Source organism: Mobula hypostoma, chromosome 6, assembly GCF_963921235.1.
Source record: "Mobula hypostoma chromosome 6, sMobHyp1.1, whole genome shotgun sequence".
In the NCBI taxonomy this organism is placed as follows: Eukaryota; Metazoa; Chordata; class Chondrichthyes; order Myliobatiformes; family Myliobatidae; genus Mobula; species Mobula hypostoma.
The window spans coordinates 176,743,652-176,765,914 of NC_086102.1; the positions used below are offsets into that span (position 1 = coordinate 176,743,652).

The 22,263-nt window shown below is 41.1% G+C and overlaps 1 protein-coding gene across 4 annotated transcripts in view; it reads right to left on the reverse strand.

Moving 5' to 3' along the window:
* The window catches only part of LOC134348631 (RNA-binding motif, single-stranded-interacting protein 1-like), a 214,486-nt gene that overhangs the window by 96,391 nt on the left and 95,832 nt on the right, over positions 1-22,263 (reverse strand). The window lies entirely within an intron of this gene.

Here is a 22,263-nt window from a genome sequence, read left to right on the forward strand (position 1 = left end):
GCAGCGAGCAACACTGTCATTATTTTGACCCCTATTAGGTAGGGGTACACTTTAGTGTAGTCTGGGGTGACGTACATTTTATTTTTTTTTGGAACACTCTGCAATGGCGTTCTCGCGTTCTCTCATTCGTTCTCTCTCTCTCTCTCGGTCGCTCGCACGCTCTCAAGCGCTCTTGCTTGCTTTCTCTCTCGCTCTCTCTTGTGGTCGCTCTCGTGCTCTCTCTTGCTTTTTTCTCGCTCGCTCTCAAAAAAAATTGATTTCCATGATATTATATGTAAATTGCTGGCATCAGGGAGCCACTATTAATATGCGGGAGACTCCCGGAAGTTCCGGGGGAGGTGGGATGTCTGCTCTCATCATTTTGCACACCTTTCATCCTCCTTTGCTCCATAGAGAAAAGGCCTAGCTTGATCAGCCTATCCTCATAAAATATGCTCTCTAATCCAGGCAGCATCCTGATAAATCTCTACACCCGCTCTAAATCTGTTCTATAATGAGGAGACCAGAACTGATCACAATACTCCAACTGTGGCCTAACCAGAGTTTTATAAAGCTTCAATCTATCTTTTTGCTCTTAATTTCTTAATTTTATCTATTTATTCTAAATTTCTCTGCCACTTTCTTGTTTCCAACTACAGTTTCCCCTGCCTGCCTGAAAGACACCCAAATTAACTTGTTAATCTTTTCCTTTGCCCCACAACTATTGAAGTTTCGACTGTACAATCTTTTTGTTGGTTTCCTTATTCCTCCCATTCTGTTTTCCCTTGCCATATCCTTGTAACCTTCCTTCGCAGAATTCACTTTCACAATCTGCTAGCTTCCAGTTCATATCAGCAGCTGTATAAAGACAAGAAAATCTGCAGATGCTAGAAGTTCAAAGCCACACACACAAAATGCTGGAGGAACTCAGCAGGTCAGGTAGCATCTATAGAAATGAGCAAACAGTTGAGGTTTTAGGCCAAGACCCTTCCTCAGGACTGGTAACGAAGTCAAGTCAAGTCACGTTTTACTGTCATTTCAACCATAACTGCTGGTGCAGAACATAATAAAAATGAGACATTTTCCAGGACCATGGTGCTACATGAAACAATACAAAAACTATACTGAACTATGTAAGAAAGAACACAAAAACTACACTAGCCTACAGACCTATCCAGGACTGCATAAAGTGCACAAAACAGTGCAGGCACTACAATAATAAACAAGACAATAGGCACAGTAGAGGGTATAGTTGGTCAGTGTCAAGCCAGGCTCTGGGTATTGAGGAGTCTAATGGCTTGGGGGAAGAAACTGTTTGGTTGTGAGAGCCCGAATGCTTCGGTGCCTTTTGCCAGATGGCAGGAGGGAGAAGAGTTTGTATGAGGGGTGCGTGGGGTCCTTCATAACGCTGTTTGCTTTGCGGATGCAGCATGTGGTGTAAATGTCTGTGATGGCGGGAAGAGAGACCCCGATGATCTTCTCAGCCGACCTCACTAACCGCTGTAGGGTCTTGCGATCCGAGGTAGTACAATTTCCGAACCAGGCCGTGATGCAGCTGCTCAGGATGCTCTCAATACAAGGGGGAAATGCCAGAATAAAGAGGTGAGGGGAGGGGAGGAGAAGGAGGCTAGCTGAAAGGTGACGGGTGAAGTCAGGTGAGTGGGAAAGGTAAATGGCTGGAGAGGAAGGAATCTGAAAGGAGAGGAGAGTGGACCATGGGAGAACAGGAAGAAGGGGACCCAGGAGGTGACAGACAACTGTATAAGCTTTTTCATTTGATCTAATGTTAATTTTAACTTTCCTGTTTTTCCATGTATTGCACATTTCTAGTTAGAAAGTCTCTTTCCCGATCCTAAGGAAAGTACTCAAGTGATCTTGAGATTTGTTTTCTGTACATGTCAAACAAGATTCAAAGACTAATAGTAACTTGGTAGACTGGGTCATATCTCGTTTGGCCTAAAGAAGGCAAGTAGTGCAAGGAGAAAAAAATAATCACTAAATAAATTTATGCTAAATAACTGACATGCATTTTTATCTTCCAAAAAAAATGCACAAGAACATGAACTTATAGCTTTAACATGCTTTAAAAAAATGCCATACATCTCCTTCTCCAGTCATTCATCAACAACTCTACAGTTAGCACTGTTTCTACGCTCAAGTCTGTGGGCGTCATTATTTCACAGGACCCCACTAACAGAAAGGCTCAGCAGAAAATGAACTTCTTGCAGCAGCCGGTAAAAATTCCATTTTACTAGTGCAATTCTACACTGCCATCACGGACAGCAACCTCACATCAGCCATTACTATCTGGTTTGGTGTTAAGTGTCCTCTCTCGGTACACAAAAAAGTGCAGCAAACTGTCAGATCAACAGAAAAGCTTACTGGCTGCAGTTGTCCATCACTGCAGGCCATGTACACACCCAGGACAAAGAAGTGGGCAGGAAAAAAGATTCACTGTGGATACTACCCACCCTACAAACAGCTTTTGCAAAAGCTCCCTTCCAGAAAGCACTACTGAGCTCTTAAAATAAAAACCATGCCATCTTTAAAGTTTCTTCCCCCAGGCAGTTAATCTGATCAACCATGCTAGTAGACACTTTAAACCACTTCTGATAGTGCTGTTTATATTCTAAATACATGCTGGCATTTACGTATGTATGCACATTTTATTCCAGATCTGCCCTTTAACCCCTAACTATTTTATGTAATTATTTATAATTGTTGAATGTTATTTTTGTTACATGTCACATCTTGACCAACACACAACATATTCCTGATAAATGCAAACGTATATCGTGAATAAAGATGATTCTTGATATGATGTAATACATGCAAGCCACCACACAGGGGAGGATTCAGACAAAAATTGATACTGAACAAACAGGAAACATGAGGATAACTGAGAAACTGCTTGGTGAAAGGGAAATGGTGCCTTAACATTAGAAAATTAGCCATAGGATGTCACAAAAGCGCACCAAGGACAGAAATTGAATGCAAGCTGAAGACGTGACACTACAAGTGGCTGAAAGATTGTTCAGTGGGCTATATTTTAAGAAATGTCCCCGTGAAGAGCAAAAGCAAGTGAGATCTCAGGGAGGAGTTGCAGAGCTAAGGGTTGAGCTGGATTGAATTCCTTTTATTTATTATCGAACTGCACTGCCCAGCAATCCCCCGATTTAACCCCACCTAATCACAGGACAATTTACAATGACCAATTGACCTGCCAACTGGCAAGTCTTTGGACTGTGGGAGGAAACTGCAGCACCCGGAGGAAACCCATGCAGTCACGGGGGGGGGGGGGGAATGTACAAACTCCCTACATGCAGTGGCGGGAACACTGCCAGAGCAAAGAAAATGTGGAACGTAAAGGAGTTAAGATTTGAATTATTGTTTAGGATTAGCACGAGGTCCAAAGAGAGACAAGGAAAAGGCCACTGTAGGATTTAAACACATAGTTAAGAATATTTAAATTGGGATTAGATTAGGCCAAAATAAACTGAGGCAAGCCAATAAAAGTAACATCACAGTAGTGGAAGTAGGTGATCTTTGTGAAGAGGAAGATATTAGCAACACAACCAGAATGAAAGAGAATGATGTCTTTGACTATGATGCAGACAGATTGTGAAGGAAGAGGAAGTACAAGGCATCACAGTAACAATCACAAGTTTCTCCCTGCACCTTGGGCAGCAACTTTGCAATTCCTTTTGCGTTTTGTCTGTTTTATGAGGCTGACTGCTGGCTCGATGCTCAGCCCAGCACAAATGGAAGGTATGCAAGGGGCTGGTCAGATTCGAACCCTGGACCTTGCCAGGTACAATGCACAGCAGTGATAATCAGAAGGTGCCATTTGTTACTCTCAGTAGTGTCATACCAGTGTTGTGACAGTGAATTAACCATTGGGACACTTTCAAATTTAGATGTACAGGAAATACAAATGACTTGGGAGGCAACAGATTATTAAAATGGAAGGATGGTGTTTTTTGTAAATCTGTAAAGACATAGCAGACAGTGTCCTCCCACCTCCCAGGAGAGAGAATTTTTAAAAGTTGGAGACCAGTATTAGAGAAGTGAGAACCATTTATAATATCAAATAACCGTGGTAGATGTGGGAGGAAACATGAGTCCTCAGGTCAAGGAAGTTGAGATCAGTAATTTAAGAAAAGGCTACAAATGAAGAAAAAATTTAAATTATGAATTGTAATTACAATAAACCTTAGCTTGCTAGGCAAATAGAAAGGGCAAAGGGATAAGCTCCTGTTAAGCCAAATCAAAATCCTGCATGCGTCAGCAGCCTTTGGCAAACTTGTGCCTTTTCTCAGCAAAATTTCTGTATTTCTGGTGTTAATCACCATTACATAACAAGATCATCATTAGAAAAAGTTTGTCTGCAGTGATATATTTTTTTAAACCACACTGGTCTAAAACATCATCTTCAATCAAGTGCTGTACTTCTGGGATTGCTTTTAACACGTTAAACCAAGGCCTTGACTGTGAAACCAACCGAATGTAAAAAAAATATCTAAGCACTCATTTCAAGTGAAACAGGCAAGTTATCACCAGCCACCAGTTTCCTGAGAACTTTACGTCTCCACCCCCTTCTTTCCATTAATTTGCTTTTAATAATGGTATCACTATTAAACTGCTACTCCTGGGACATTCCACACGACTTCCTGGTGAAGACCTTCTGTGTTCTTTCTAATACCATCACATCCCAACAGTAGTGCAGTGACACAATACTCCAAGAGCAGCCTAACTACTATGTTGTACAGCTGCAATGTGACACCCCAACTCTTCGGCAGGCGTGCCAAATGACTTCTTCACAATTCTAGCCTCCCGTGTCACCATTTTTCAGGAACAATGAACTACAGGTCCTGCTGTACATCAAAACTCCTAAGGTCCATATGATTTACTGTACATGCCTGGCTTGTATTTCATGTCCTAAAATGCATTAGCTCACACTTTGGAATTGGCCTATTATTGTCACATGTGCTGAAATACAGCGAAAACATTGTCTTGCATCGTGTTCATACAGGCTAATTCCACCCCCCCCCCACCCGCCACCCCGTGCATGAGGTAGTACATAGTAAAACAATAACAGGACACAGAATAAAGTATAACAGCTACAAAGAAAGAATTTGATTTGATATCACCAGCATATGTCATGAAATTTGTTGTCTTTGTGGCAGCATAACATTGCAATACATAATAATAGAAAAAATGTCAATTACAGTAAATATATATTAAATAAGTAGTGTAACAATAGAAATAAAAATAGTGAGGTAGCGTTCATGGGTTCAATGTCCTTCCAGAAAAATCGGATGGCAGAGGGGATGAAGCTTTTCTTGAACCATTGCATGTGTGCCTTCGTTTCCGTACCTCCTTCCTGATGGTAGCAATGAGAACAAGGTATGACCTGGGTGATGGAGGGAGGGGTCCTTAATGATGGATGTCGCCTTTTTGAGGCATCCCTCCTTCAAGATGCCCTGGATACTATGGAGGCTAGTGCCCGTGATGGAGCTGACTGAGTTTACAATTCTCTGCAGCACATTTCGATCCTGTGCAGTAGCACATCCACCCCACCCCGCCACTCCCCATACCAGACGGTGCTGCAGCCGGTTAGAATGCTCTGTAGAAACTTGCGAGTGTCTTTGTTGACATTCCAAATCTCCTCAAACTCCTGGTGAAATATAGTCACTGCTCTGCCTTCTTTGTAGCTGCACCAACATGTTGGGTCCAGAATAGAGCGGAGATATTGACACCCAGGAATTTGAAACTGCTCACCCTTTCCACTTGCAGTGGAAGTAGACGGCACGGTGCAAGATCATAACGAGGTAGATTGTGAGGTTAATGTTACCGTACTAGGGAATTGTTCAATATCCTATAACAGTGGAGTAGAAGCTGTCCTTGATCCTGGTGGTTTCTGCTTTCAGGTTTTTTTTTATTGTGAGCCTATGGTAGAGGGGAGAAGAGAGAACGTCCAGGTGGGTGAGGTCTTTGAATATGTTGGCTGCTTTAATGAGAGTAAGAAATGTCGACACAGTCCATAGAAGGGAGGTTGGTTCCTGTGATGTGCAGAACTGTCTAAAACTCTGTAGTTTCCTGCAGACAGGTACAGAGCAGTTATCATATCAAGGCTTTTCGTCAGAAATATGAGTTGACCATATATTTGCTTTACAGTGTCATGCAACTCATGATCTTAAACAAGAGGACCACTGCAGAACCAACTCAGTGGAGCCCAGCACCCAACAAGCCACCGTTACCTTAGCACATTTTTCCATTTATTTCTGCGACAGCATCGCACCTTACCACCACACTTCCTGTGGGAGCAAAGCTCTTCCTTGCGACAAATGGGAAGCTTCTCGTTTGGAGTTTACACTCAAGAACCAGTCTCAGTGGTTGAACAGACGCGTGCTAACAGGGCTTGCATTTGTGCACACTCAGGAGGCCAAGCACCATCACCAATGATGTCTCGTTGATTCCATGTGTTTGCACCATCAGATTCGTAAAATGTACACTGTTTTTCAAGCTCCATTCCTCAAAGAGATTACCAGACAAATACAAGATTTGAGGAAATGTTTGAAGGCCCCATAGAGGAAGCAATATGAAAAGATCCCCACTGACTTCAGGTAATCTATGGTCCATAACCATTTACCACAAAACCATGTGGGAAGATATTGGGGTCTTTGAGTCCAGGTTTCAGAAGTCCTATATAAACAGTACAAATTCATGATCTCCAACTCCAAAGTCACTAGAACTCATCTGTGGAAGTATACGTGGTCCCACGAACCTCGTTATTTACCTCAACAATCCACAACACCAAAGTGGGAGCAAGTCATCCTTAATTGTGAAGGGGTGTCTACAGCCTCAGAAAAAGGGACATTCAATAAAATGCAGAGACTTGATTTGAAAAGCAAAATGAACTTTAGGTCATTAGGTTCAGGTGGTCATGGTTAATCATTTAACATTTGCTTCTAAAATGGTCCAATTTAATTCCTAATAACGTTAAAAAATAATTCACAATGGGCATCAATCGATGAAACGAAAAGTAATGGGATTTTACTGCATGAATTATTAATGAAGAGCATAAAAGGAATCAGAGGATGAAAACAGGAATTATCAATCTGAAGTTGGCAGCCATATAAGATTGACAAATAAGAGAAAATCCGCAGATGCTGGAAATCCGAGAAACACACACAAACATGCTGGAAGAACTCAGCAGGCCAGGCAGCATCTATGGAAAGGAGTAAACAGTCAATGTTTTGGGCTGAGACCCTTAGGCAGGACCTGATGAGTCATGACGAAGGGTCTCGGACCAAAATGTTGACTGTTGACTCTTTTCCATAGATGTTGCCTGGCCTGCTGAGTTCCTCCAGCACTTCGTGCTTGTAGCCATAAAAGATTAGTTGCTTCACAAGCGAGATACTTGTATGTAGAATATACAGAAGTTCATTTGAGCAGCAAGCTCGGAAACAGTGATCCTGAAGTAATAAAGAAAAATTTTCACCTGAACAGAAATACCACTGAAGATGTTAGTCCTAGAATAAAGCATTTAGCACTAAGGCACTTGTGTAATCATTAACTTCAGGAATATTCAAGCATCCTGCAATAGTGTTCAGATACAGCAACTAAAAATAATTTCAAACTGTGGGTAAATTCTGCTGTATACTATCAACACTGGCCTCCTGAGCCAAGGTCTATTTGAAGACACAAGAGCCCACAGATGCTGGAAATCTGGAGCAAAAAAAAAACAAACTGCTCAAACAATTAAGTGGGTCAAGCTGAATCTGTGAAGGCAAAGGGATGAATAGTGCTATTTGTCCAGCTAAACAGAAACTTCATGAAATTCAGTGCAAAGCATTCTCAGCATGAAATTCCTTCCTTGTTACAGTATTGTCAGATGCCTTATCCCAAGATTCTGAAACATGCCTTTGATACTATTACAGTATCAGAGATTGTTTTCTCTTCCCTGCATATAGAAATTTACATTATGTCTGTTTAAGGGGCATATGACAGAACTGTGATAATGCATGAAATCATGTTTTCACATTAATTTAATCAACATTTATCTAATATGCATTTAAATATGATGAGATTATATGGCCTCACTGTATGATTTTCATTTCTGCTACATCTCAAATTATCAGACACTGAATGGCCAATGAGGGAGTAGTCTCAGAAATTTTTTTTTAAAAAGGAATAAAGGCACTTTCCAGAAGGTTTAAAGAACTAGACTGAATACCAAAGCAGAAACAAAATTCAGAAGATGCAGCAACTCTGATGAAATATCATGATCTTATATTAACTTTCTGTGCCATACCTTATCAAATATTTCTCACATTTTGTACCTCAGAGGACATCGTCTTTTCTGTAATAGTACTTCAAATGCCATTACAAGAGCAACACACAATGTGCTGGAGGAGCTCAGCAGGTCAGGCAGCATCTAAGGATGTGACATTTCAGGCTGAAATCCCTCATCAGGATTTACAAGATGACATTTTGTGCCTTCATTTTTACCATTGATTTCAAACTCTCGCTGCTCATTGCACAAATTTCATCCTCAACTTTGTAAGAAAAAAATTATTTTATTGTATCCAGAATACACCAATCGATCATGAGAAACTTTCCAGTTGATATTCCTTGGCTTAGTAGTTGCACATGGCCCCACTTAATGTGTGATAATGGTGACAAAGAGGGTAACTGATCCTTTCTGTAACATAGAAATAGTGGAAATCAATCACATTATTTCTGCTCAGTCTGATACCAGATAACTCTTTGCTTCCGTTTCAATCATTCTTTTTCCTCCTCATTCCTTCTTTGACACTTCCCACAACCTGAGAGCTGACATTAAGCAGTAATTGCTCCCAGCTTTAGCTCGCTTGGGGAATGGTGCTCAAAGATTTAGGCAAAAGCATGAGCTTGCATCCGTTTGCATTTGTGGATGGGGACCATCAGCACGCACTTAGAGTAGGGTTATGACCCGAGTGCTTCCACGTTTGTGTACAGGTGTGGCACCCTATCTAGTAGAGGCTGGGCTCCAGTTTCATTACCGAATCAAGGTCTTGACCAGTTAGATGCGTGGGAATATTGTTGTGCGATGGTCAACACGTTCAAAAACTGGACCTACATCTATCTGCTATAGTACAAGCAAATCACTATTTGTCTTCTTTTGCACATTGGTTTCTTGGCTGTCTTTGTTAATGTAAGGTTTTTCATAAATTCTATTGGATTTCTTTATTTTCCTGTAAATGCCTGCAAGAAAATAAATCTCAAGATAGATGTACTTTGATATTAAATTCATATCGACTTTGAAGTACAGGTTATGTAGCCCTCATCTGAAATGCTTGGGGCTGGAAGTGTTTCGGATTTCGGAATATATATTAAGATAGCTTGGGGTCGCCATCATTTCCGACTCCAGAATTAATGTGCTACCGGTAAGCAATCTTTATCTTACACTTGTTCATCACACACGTGCCTAACAGTAAAAATGATTAAATACCATTAATATATTGAAAATATAATGTGTGCAGGGTAACAAAAGTCACATATCAACATTGGGAGTATACCTGAATCAGCTGTTGAACTACAGCAGGGTTTCAGTCTCCATCCGTGATTCCGTGTTTTGATTAAAAGGTTTCAGTCCACTATAGCTGCATTTTACATTTTTTAGGTTTTATGTAAGGTATAAAGACAATCAGATTTGTTGGCTAGAATGTTCTGGTGTTATATTTTCATCAATGACAATCTTCACAAACACAAAGAATTTCTCTGTGGCTTCGGGGTCAGCAGACACTATCTTCAAAAAAAAGTTTTTAAATCTTTAACAATTTAAAATAGTTCAAACTTAATTGTCACTCAACCATACATGAAAACAGCAAAATAAACAGCAGTCAAGGTCCAACACACGGTACCAACAGTTATACACAGCACAAGGCACATATAGCATACAAGATATCAGTAAAATATAGTCACACACAAAAAACAAGTCCAAGACTCGTGAGTCTGTGAATGTTGCAGAAACTGGCAAACAAAATATATCTCGTCTTCTGCTGAGTGAACACTACAGCTCAGCACTGACTCCAGCTCAGACGCTGTGTCACGCCGCCTCTGCTGGAGTGCACCGACACTTGACGCCTCTCTCCTGGGCAGTTATTAACAGGCGACACCACGGCTTGAGGCCTGGTCCTCCCCTACGACTAAAGCCGAGCAGCTCCACTGCCTTCTGCCAATAAGTCAGTGAATTTAAATTAAAAATTTAATGCTGTGCCTTTTCTTAAATTTCTGCAACCAGTCTGCAGGATGTTCACAATTACCTTCAATTTTCAGTTCATCGTGATGGATTTTCCTTTGTTTCATGACCAGCATACCATTAAACAGCATATGTTCACTCCAGTGCTGATGAATCCTCTCTTTCAATACACGATCGAGATCTTCATTTTTCACTTTATGCAGTGTTTTTCTAATTTTCATTCACTTCTGTTCCTTACACGTCAGAGTTCACTTCTCAGAACGGTCTGTGATGCAGAGACCCGCACGTTGCCTAGAAACCTTCCTAGTGCCTTGTGGAACTTTCCATTTGAAATGTCATTAGACCATAAGATATAGGAGCAGAATTAGGCCACTTGGCCCATCAAGACTGCCCTGCCATTTCATCATGGTTGATCCATTTTTTCTCTTAGCCCCAATCTCCTGCCTTCTTCCCAAATCCCTTCATAACCTGATTAATCAAGAATCTATCAACCTCTGCCTTAAATATACATAAAGATTTGACTTTTGCATTTGCCTGCCTCAACACAGACTCAACCTGCAAATTAACCTATAGGGAATCCTGCACAAGGAATCCTTTAAGTTCCTCAGCATACACATCACCGAGGATCTCATGTGGTCTGTACATACTGGCTGTGTGGTGAAAAAAATCACAACAGTGCCTCTTTCACCTCAGATGGTTGGAGGTAGTTTGGCATGAGTCCCCAAATCCCAAGTACTTTCTACAGGGGCACAATTGAGAGCATCCTAACTGGCTGCATCACTGCCTGGTATGGGAACTGCATCTCCCTTAATCGCAGGACTCTGCAGAGAGTGGTGCAGACAGCCCAGCGCATCTGTAGATGTGAACTTCCCACTATTCAGTACATTTACAAAGATAGCTGTGTAAAAAGGGCCCGAAGGATCATTGAGGTACCAGAGTCACTCCAACCACAAACTGTTCCAGCTGGTACCATCCAGGAAACAGTACCACAGCATTAAAGCCAAAACCTACAGGCTCCAGGACAGCTTCTTCCACCAGGCATCAGACTGATTAATTCATGCTGATATAATAGTATTTATGTTATATTGACTGTCCTGTTGTACCTACTATTTATTATAAATTACTATAAATTGCACATTAGACGTAGACGTAACAAAGATTTTTACTCAGGTATGTGAAGGATGTAAGTAATAAAGTCAAGTCAAAGTCAATTCAGGCACAAAATATTTAAAACAAAAAGCCAATTAAAAATACGCCTTTCACATACATCAATTCAGCATGAAAGCTCTTGGAATAACGTTGAAGTAATCCATGTTAGTGTAAAGGGTTGTTTGTACCATACTGAATTATTCCAAGCATACATGACTACCAATTTGAAACGTACAGTGTCCTCAGTCAAGCATCAGCCACTTCAGGTGAAGAATTTGCCATACCCCCTATCCTCGTTATATGCGTCTTCAGACAATGCGGATTCACAGTTATGCGAGGAACCTATTTCTACCAACGTCTCGTTGTATGCATCCAAAACTCACAGTTATGCGAGGAGCACTGCCTTCCCGCCAATACAAGTCAGGTGCGCGCGCCTCACAATCTCTCTCCCGCCGCTCTCGCATTGGTTTTGGCAATGTGTGGATGCGCAATCTTAAACTTCTGTTGGTTTTACCTATGGTGCAGTGATTTGCACTTGAAATATTTAACTATGCCCCCTAAGCATCCGATGTCATGTCCTGAGCAGTCAGCCGAGCAGCAGAGAACCACTTTAACTCTTGAAAAAAAGTTGGAAATTATAAACAGCGTGGCATCAGCTGAAGGTAACACAACTCTGGGACGCTACTTCCAGGACGGAATCTTGCCCTTAAAATTCTTTTGTTGCTTGACAATGCGCCAGCCCATCCTAAACATTTGGACAGCATTCATCCTAACATAAGTGAGTTTCCTGCCACCTAACACAACATCGCTGATTCAACCACTCAACTGGTGTAATCCATACTCAAGGTGTACGTTTTTTTTACCACAAACTATCTCTCAGATGCTGCAAGCAATAGACGATTTTGAAAATCCCATGAGTTTACCAACGATGAGGGAATGGTGGAAGTTGGAACACTTGGCACAAATGGCAACGGACATGGACCCACGTTTAGAACGGAGTCAGCATTTCAGTTGTTCCCTGCCGTCAACCCTTCATCGCTACAAGCAAATTCAAAACAAAATGCTGCCAAGCAAATAACCCTCACCACTTTATTCAAATCGGTAACACCTTCTGCTGCCGGCAGTTCTAAGAGTTATGTGAGTCTTCCTTCACCCCTTGCTGTGCTTGATATTATCTGATGACCACAACCATCCACTTTATCCATGTAAAGCTGCCCGACACCACAACAACCACTCATCTCCCGGAGCGAACACACCTGCCACTGTTGGTGAGTACTGTACACCAGAGGATGTTAATTTTCTACGATTTATTACATTGAATATTACCTTAAGTTGATGAAATATAATACAAATGTTGTCTTGTAGTACTGCTTTTGTTTCGTATTTGTATGAAAATGTGAATAAGTTACAGATAAAACATATTTAGGAAGCCCTCTAGAACGCATCCCTATTTCCTCCATTTAAATAATTATTCACATTATGCAATTTCACCTTATACGTCAACTTCAAGGAACGTATCCCCCGCATATAACGAGGATAGAGTATATATTTTTTTTAAAAAACAACAAAATTACTTCCATTAGGGCGAGTATTACTACAGATAATTGTAACCTCTATGGCCAACCTTGTAAGAGGATGGCAACTATGTCAAAATTTACAAGTATTTCCGATGTATAACTCTCAAGATTGCAACAAAGAATAAGCCACATTTCTGATGTACAATTCTAAGATTGTAACAAAGAGTAAACCATCAACTTTCTGTCTTGACCCTGTCCCTACCATACTTTTTAAGGACTCTTTTAATAGTGTTTTTAATTCTGTTAGAAAACATCCCTTGAAACTGGAGTTTTTCCAGATGCCTTCAAAACTGCAGCTGTCAAACATCTACTTAAAAAAGCCAAACCTTGAGAGTGAGGTACTAACTAACTACAGACCTCATAAAATCTTCCCTTCTTGGGCAAGATTCTTGAGAAAGTTATTTTCAGTCAACTCAATAACATTTTGAATGAGAACAATATTCTAGAAAAGTTTCAGTCAGGTTTTAGAGCAAACCACAGCACAGAGACAGCCCTTACCAAAATTGTCAGTGACCTTAGGCTCAGCAATAATGCCAACAGTGTCTCAGTTCTAATTCTCCTAGATCTAAGCACTGCATTTAACACAAATGACCAAAACATTTTTTAGATTGCCTTGAGAACTCAGCTGGCCTCTCTCGGAGCACTCTTCAATAGTTTTGCTTATAAATCTTAGAGAATTGCATTTGTCCATCCTGGAGACCATTTTTCGAAGAGTTACGATGCAACTTTTGGTGTCGCTCAGGGAAGCTGCCTAGGTCCCCCACTCTTCTCCTTTTACATGCTCCCCTTGGGAGACATCATTTGACAGCATAAACTTGATTTCCACTGTTATACAGATGATACACAATTGCATATCTCAGCTGAGCCTGATGATGATAACACCTCATTTTCTCTGACTTCTGGTATGTCTGCAATAAACAAATGATTGAGCAAGAATTTCCTGAAACTAAATGAAAGCAAAACTGAAATACCTTTTTAGTTGGTAGCAAAGCCAAAAGAGATACATTTATTGTAAACGGAAGCTTAGCTCCCCTTGTGAAATCAGAAGTAATAGGGCTGGGTATTATCTTTGATTCAGAATTTTAAAATCCCACATAAAGGAAGTAACCAGAGAATCATTTATGCACTTAAGAAATATGGCAAAGGTATGTTCATTTCTATCACATCATGACTCTGTAAAACTAAATGACGCCTTTACATTGAATAGATTCGATTACTGCAACACACTTTTTCCTGGCTTTCCAAAACAATCTATTGACAAACCTTAACTGATTCAGAACACCACTGCTAGACTTTTAACTAAAACCAGGATGTGGGAGCATATCACTGCCATCCTAACTACTCTGCACGGCTTCCTGTATCTTTTAGGAATTGATTTTAAAGTTCCCTTACTAGAATTTAAAGTTCTCAATGTTCTGGGACCAGAGTACAGCACAGAATTACTTTCGTTTTATAATCTTCTTCAGCTGGTCTCTTAAATTTAGACAACCTCCCTCAAGGATATTAGCTCTTTTATAAACTATGCTCAATATGGGACGCAATCTCAGTTCACATTTTTAAATGCCAGCTCAAAACCTATTTAATTTTGCTTTTAACTAACATCATCATCTTTTATTTTTTATATTTGCACTTTATCCTATGGTAAAGCACTTTGAGCTCAAAGTCAAAGTAAATTTTATGATCAGAGTACCTGTATGGCACCACACACAACCCTGAGATTCCCTTTCCTGTGGGCATATTCAGTAAACCTATAGAATAGTAACTATAACAGGATCAATGAATGATCAAGTGGAGCATAGAAGACAACAAACAGTGTAAATATGAATATAAATAAATAGCAATGAAAAAGCAAGAACATGAGATAAAGACTCCTTAAAGTGAAATCACTGGTTGTGGGAACATCTCAATAGATTAGTGTAGTTATCCCTCCCCCCCCCCCCAAAGGGACTGATGGTTATGGGGGAGATCATTGTGGACTTCAGGCATGCCAGGAGTCACACTTACGTCCCCACCTATATCAACGGAACTGTAGTGAAGCGTGGATCAGGCTTCAAATTCCTTGGTGTCCACATTTCCAAGGATCTCACCTAGTCCCTGAACTCCTCCATCCTGATCAAAAAGGCGCAACAGTGCCTTTATTTCCTGCAGAGCATCAAGAAAGCTCACCTCTGTCCCAGGATACTGATGGACTTTTAACGCTGTACCCTTGAGAGCGTACTCACCAACTGCATCTCAGTGTGGTATGGCAATTGTCCCGTATCGGACCGCAAAGCACTCCAGCAGGTGGTGAAAACTGCCCAGCGGATTATTGGCACCCAATTGCCCACCATTGAGAACATCTACCATAAACGCTGCCTGGGCAGGGCGACAAGCATTATCAAGGATGCATCTCACCCTAATCATGGACTTTTTACTCTCCTCCCATCCAGTAGGTGCTACAGGAGCCTCCGCTCTCGCACCAGCAGACACAGGAAGAACTTCTTCCCTGAGGCTGTGACACTGCTGAACCTCACATCACAGCGCTAAGCAGTATTGCATCCATATTGTACTGTCTCAGTACTTTTATATTTGTGTGCTGTAGCACTTTTTATTTATTCGCAGTTATTTCGTAAATAACACTATTCTTTGCATTTCTGGTCAGATGCTAAATGCATTTCATTGGGTTTGTATCTGTACTCGGCACAAGGGTCTTGGCCTGAAACATCGACTGCACCTCTTCCTACAGATGCTGCCTGGCCTGCTGCATTCACCAGCAACTTTGATGTGTGTTGCTTGAATTTCCAGCATCTGCAGAATTCCTGTTGTAGAACATTTATACCACAAGTATACCATAAGACATACGGACTAATTCTACTCATTCAGCCCATCGAATCTGCTCCGCCATTTCATCATGGCTGATCCATTTCCCTCTTAACCCATATCTCTTCACAGCCTGACTAATCAAGAACCAATCAACCTCTGCCTTAAGTACACCAAATGACCTGGCCTCCACAGCTGCTTGTGGCAACAGACTCCACAGATTCACCACCCTCTGGCTAAAGAAATCCCGCCTCATCTCTGTTCTAAATGGACGTCCCTCTAGTCTAAAGTTGTGCCCTCTGGTCTTAGACTCCCACACCAAAGGACTATCAGAATCCATCACGGCTATCTCCCTCATTTCATTAACTCTGACACATGACAGGCATTGCCGCATACAATAGCGCTGTTACAAAGAAAACTATGACTTCACCACTTCTCTTGTAAACTATACCATTAACTTCCTCAAGGACAAATTTCACTGTCTCTCATTCTGGGAATATACTATAACATACATCTAAAAGGTTTTTATTTAACATTTGGAACACCAATAATATGAAGCCAGTCGCAGAGGTGAGAAACATCAGTGCAGACGATAAGATATATGAGCAGAATTTGGCCATTTGGCGCATCGAGTCTGCTCTGCCATTTCACATTGGTTGATCCATTTCCCTCTCAGCCCCAGTCTCCTGCTTCTCCCCATATCCCTTCATGCCCTGACTAATCAAGAATCAATCAACCTCTGCCTTAAATATACCCAATGACTTGGCCTCCTCAGCCACCTGTGGCAATGAAGGCCACATACTCACCATCCTCTGGCAAAGAATTTCCTTCTCATTTCTGTTCTAAAAGGAAGCCTCTCTAATGAGGCCAAGCCCTCTGGTCTTAGACTCTCCCACCATCGGAGAGACTACACCCACTCTATCAAGGCCTTTCAACATCTGATAGGTTTCAATGAGAACCCCGCCCCTCCATTCTTCTGAATTCCAGTGAGTACAGGCCCAGAGACATCAAACGCTCCCCCTATGACGAGCCTTTCAAACCCGTACTCATTTTCGTGAACCTCCTCCGAATCCACTCCAATGTCAGCACATCATTCCTTAGATAGGGGCCTAAAACTCCTCACTTCAAGTGAGGCCTTATAAAATCTCAACATTAGGTCATTGCTTTTGTATTCTAGTCCTCTCGAAATGAATGCTAACATTGCATGTGCCTTCCTCACCACTGACTCAAACTGCAAATTAAACTCCCAAGTCCCTCTGCACCTCTGACTTTTTAAATTTTCTTTCGATGTAGAAAATAGTCTACCCTTGTATTTCTTCTACCGAAGTGCATGACCATACACTTCCCAACACTGTACTCCATCTGCCACTTCTTTGTGATCTGGAGTGGGGGTTCCTAACCTGGGGCCCATGAACTCCCTTGCTTAATGGCATTGGTACATGGCATGAAAAAATGTTGGGAGCTCCTGATCTGGAGGAATTAAATTATAAATTAAGGAAGCAGATGACATAAAAGAGAATCCAATGAGGAAGATTCAAACTGACAAAGTAAATCTCAGGGACAAGATCACATGATGTGCCATAGTACAGAGGTGTGTATGAAAAACAGTCCCAAGATTCTTGCTTCCAATAGTCATAAAGAGATGGCCTCTTTTCTCCAGCTTGATGGGGCACTGAGCCCGAAAGGATCCCACTCATTTGGAAATTCCTCACTTCAACCAGAAATGTCATTTTTTTTTTTAAAAACCTTTTTGGATCCAGGTATAACCATACAGGTTTCTGCCCAAGTATGTTGGTCCCTGCACTGCTGTAATTGGGCACAAGCGCATTTGAGGAACGGAAGGAAACATTAGAATCAGAATCAGGTTTAATATCTCTGACATATGTCTTGAAATTTGGTAACTTAGCAGCAGCAGTGGAAAGCAATATATAATAATATAGAAAAAAATCAATTAAGTATATACAAGTATATTAAATATTTAAATTACAAATAGTGCAGAAACAGAACTAACAAACAATAATGAGGTAGTGTTCAAGGGTTCAATGTCCATTTAGGAATCGGGTGACAGAGGGGAAGAAACTGCTCCTGATTCGCTGAGTGTGTACCCTCAGGCTTCAAAAATCACATGAAGTCAATGTAAAATCTTAATCCTTAACAGGATTAGTGCTATTACTTGATGGATAGGTACTAATGTTGATGCACTGTTCCAATCTTCATGCACTGAGTTGTCACAGTCATAGTCATACTTTATTGATCGCAGGAGAAATTGGTTTTCGTTACAGTTGCACCATAAATAAATAGTAATAAAACCATAAATAGTTAAACAGTAATATGTAAATTATGCCAGGAAATAAGTCCAGGACCAGCCTATTGGCTCAGGATGTCTGACCCTCCAAGGGAGGAGTTGTAAAGTTTGATGGCCACAGGCAGGAATGACTTCCTATGATGCTCTGTGTTGCATCTCGGTAGAATGAGTCTCTGGCTGAATGTACTCCTGTGCCCACCCAGTACATTATGTAGTGGATGGGAGACATTGACCAAGATGGCATGCAACTTGGACAGCATCCTCTTTTCAGACACCACCATCAGAGAGTCCAGTTCCATCCCCACAACATCACTGGCCTTACGAATGAGTTTGTTGATTCTGTTGGTGTCTGCTACCCTCAGCCTGCTGCCCCAGCACACAACAGCAAACATGATCACACTGGCCACCACAGACTCGTAGAACATCCTCAGCATCGTCCTGCAGATGTTAAAGGACCCTGAGCTTGCTTGTGTTGTCCACTGGTACAGTTGGAAAAGGTTGAAATATCTTAATACAGTAAATGGACAACTAAGAAGCCAAACAGAGAGAAAGCACCAAGCTTTCTCCCCCTCACAACTAAGCCATGGTAACAATATGCTGCAGATGCTGGCATCTGGAGCTACAAACTTCAGCTGGGTGGGGGGGTGGGGGTGGGGTTGGCAAAAGAGTTGTTGATATCTCGGGTCAAAATCCTGCATCCCAATGGTCATGATCCTGACACAAAACTCTGACCAGAAATATCAATATTTCTTCAATTTCTTTCCCCGCCCCCGGCCCTCCCCCACCCCCGCCACATATGGACCCGCTGCTCTCCTCCAGCAGACTGTAGCTCCGAATGACCATGGTTAATTGTTTGAGAAAGCAGATCAATGTCCCCTACTCTGAACACTTCCACTTTGTTTCTTTCCCTCCAAAAGCCAGGTGCACCTTTAAATTAATAAACTGAAGAATTGCTCAACTTATTTCCCCATACATATTTCACAAACTAATTATTAACAAAGTTCCAATGTGGATACACAAGTTAGCAAATCAATAGAACAAAATGAAAACTGTTTCAAAGGTCAGTAATATGGGAACAGCTGACTTTACTTTTGTGAAAACTGTTGCACTGAGCAAGTACTATTTTTATGCAGATTATTCTACACCACACTTCCTAATTCTATATGATTCTGACGTGCGAGTTTTAAAAGGAAATGCTATGAGAAACTGTTGTAAGCCTTTAATATTTCAAAATATGGCAAGATCCTTTAGCCAGAAGACGCTGAATCTGTGGAATTCATTGGGTACATTTCAAAATCTGGTTTAATATCACCAGCATGTGTCATGAAATTTGTGGTTATTAAATCCGATTTAAAACAGAGATTGGTAGGTTCATGATTAGCAAGGGTGTCAAAATTTACAGTGAGGAGGCAGGAGAAAGGGATTGCAAAGGAAATTAAATCAGCTATGATCAACTGGCAGAACAGACTCGATGGGCCAAATGGCCCAATTCTGCTCTTGTATCTTATGCTCTTAACTCAGTTTTGCATGGAAAATTATTAAGAATATGCCTTAATATCAGGATATTCGCAACGTCAGGCAACAGTTGGTTCATGTTCAAACCTTTCAGTCTATGAACATGGAAATGATGTCATATCTGTGGAAAGAGAAACACTTACAGATTCTTGTTGAACACCCTTAATCAGAACTGGGGAAGCGAAAAACAAATCAGAAACTATGAACTTCAAAGTTCATTTATTATCAAAGTATGTATACAATCTTGAATTTTGTCACCGTACAGGCAGCCATGAAACAAAGAAGACCAAAAGAACCATAAAAAAAGTCAAAACACCCAATGTGCAGAGAGAGAGAGAGAGAGATAGAGAAAAAAAAATCAAATGATGCAAATAATGAAAATTCAGAACTAAAGTCCATGAAAGGGAGTCTGTCCACAGATCCTGGGTTCAGTGCAGAGCAGAGCAAACGTCATGGAGCAAGGAGCTGGAGTGGCCCGTCCCTCACCTCAGTTCAGCTGTAACTGACATTTCCAACTCGTCCCGGTGCTTAAATCATCGTCCAAGCACCAGGTTCTGTAGCTACGATACACTCTGGGGCCTGGATCTTGCTGGCTCAATTCAACCTGTGCTAGACCTTTCCAATTTGGAAGGAAAAGGAAGGATTTGGCCCGGCACTTAAAACAATTGAACCTTGGGACTTCCTTCGCTCTCGGGAACAGGCCTGCTGCCTCAGTTCTGCTGTAACGAATTGACCTTCAAGTCCAAAGGGAAGTTCCAATCTATTTCTTTGTGGTGATCATTTACCAGAGGAAAAAAGTGTGACTAACAACGTATTCAGTTGTTTTCTCTGTTTCATTGGCCACCAGCAAGTAGCCACTGAGCTTTACTTGCATCATATTAAACCAGGAGTTCAAAGACAAATCGCAGGTTTGAATACTGCATACCTACTTTTGAAACACATGTACTTTGAAGCTGTCAATGTTATCCGATTGGTAGGTTAATCAGATGCAAATTCAACAATTCAGCTCTTTGACCTGAAATGTTAAAAATATTCACTTTTTACAATTGCTCTTTGAATTGCGATGTGCTCAGCACTTTTGGTTCTCATTTCAGATTTCCAGCAGCTGCTCTTTTAATTTTCCAGCCAAGCTTCAGTTATACTTTTTTTCCAAAACAGACATTTTAACGAAACGGAAGAAAAGAAGGGAGATAAAACAAAAGAATAATAAACCAACTGAATCATTCAACGGTGCAAATGAACAGGGCACAGATAAATTTTAATATCTCTCCTTTGGAAGCCATTTTAAACTGTTAAATATTGTACACATACAATCTTTCATATCCTCATTTATTATGAATGAAGGAGGTGCCATGACCTTACGAGGCATCTCAGCACACACCCTATTTTTGACAGCAACAGGAGCACAATTCATTTAATGAGCAATAGAATATAACGCACACTGGGCTGAAAATTCTACCATGCACCTCTGAAAAGACACTCACTCTTACAGCAGCAAGAACATGTAAAACATTCAAATGAATATACATTAAAACTAGGGCTCAAATATATTTGTGAACTTTTGCAGAAGAAAGATTCTGTCATGTCTTAATATTTAATTCTGTTGGGAAAATGTTACTGTTATGTTTTGTAACTTCAAAACATTAAACTAATTCAAAGGAAGACTCAGAAGTCCGAAATGTGAGTCTAACTTTGGCTTACTTTCAGCAAGGCATGAATGTATCATGTGGTACTGTGATGACATATGTAATTCCTGTATTTATATAACCCATAATAAAACAAAACATACTGTTACTCATCTGTGTTAAGCATTCTTTAATCAATTTACAATACTAGCTCCATCAGTACACACACTGTGGACACAAAATTCTGCTAGCCTGCAGATCACCCTTGGGCAAGGTGTAGCATCTGCTCAGCTCCCCTGGATCAGGGTCATGTGAAGCCATGGGAGCAGGTGGTGGATGGTCATATGAGCAGCTGGTGCACATCACAAGCCCTGGTTACGCAACCACTGACGCCAGGCAGACAATCTCTAAAGAGTATTGATAATGGCTGGGGTCCCCTGTCTTGTAAAGACACTGCCAAGAAGTCAGCAATGACCAACGACTTCTGTCAAAAAATTTACCAAGAACAATCACAGTCACTGGAAAAACCATGCTCACCCATGTCATATGACATGAATGAATGAATATGCCTGAACATAGTGGGAACAAGATTTTTAGTGTCACAAATAAACATTGCAGATCTAATTCTCCATACAAGGTTAAAATGTTGTTCCCCGTTACACAAGGATGTACCTTTTTTAACAAAAAAGTGAGAAGGCATTTTGCAATGAAAATCCAGTTATAGAATTGCAATCCCCAATTCCAAGTAGGTCTTCTCTACCGGCGAGTTGTTCAATAGTGGTGGAACTGGACTTGTTATGTACTGTGTTGCAGCCTGCATCAGGCTGTCAGGGAAGGCAGCTTCACAGGCTGTGTGCAGAGCACAGTCCAATGGGACAGCGCAGGAGATCATCCTGAATGTTTTTGTTGCAATTTCAAGACCTTGTTTGACAATGGGTAATGTAGAATACTGCCAGAATGATTCACGGGTTCATTAGAGAGAGTGATGGTGGGGAAGCTACGTTGTCTTGGTCGTTGCACGGACAAGGCCCACACACCTCGGAGCTGTGTGTTGCGGCTGCTGGGAAA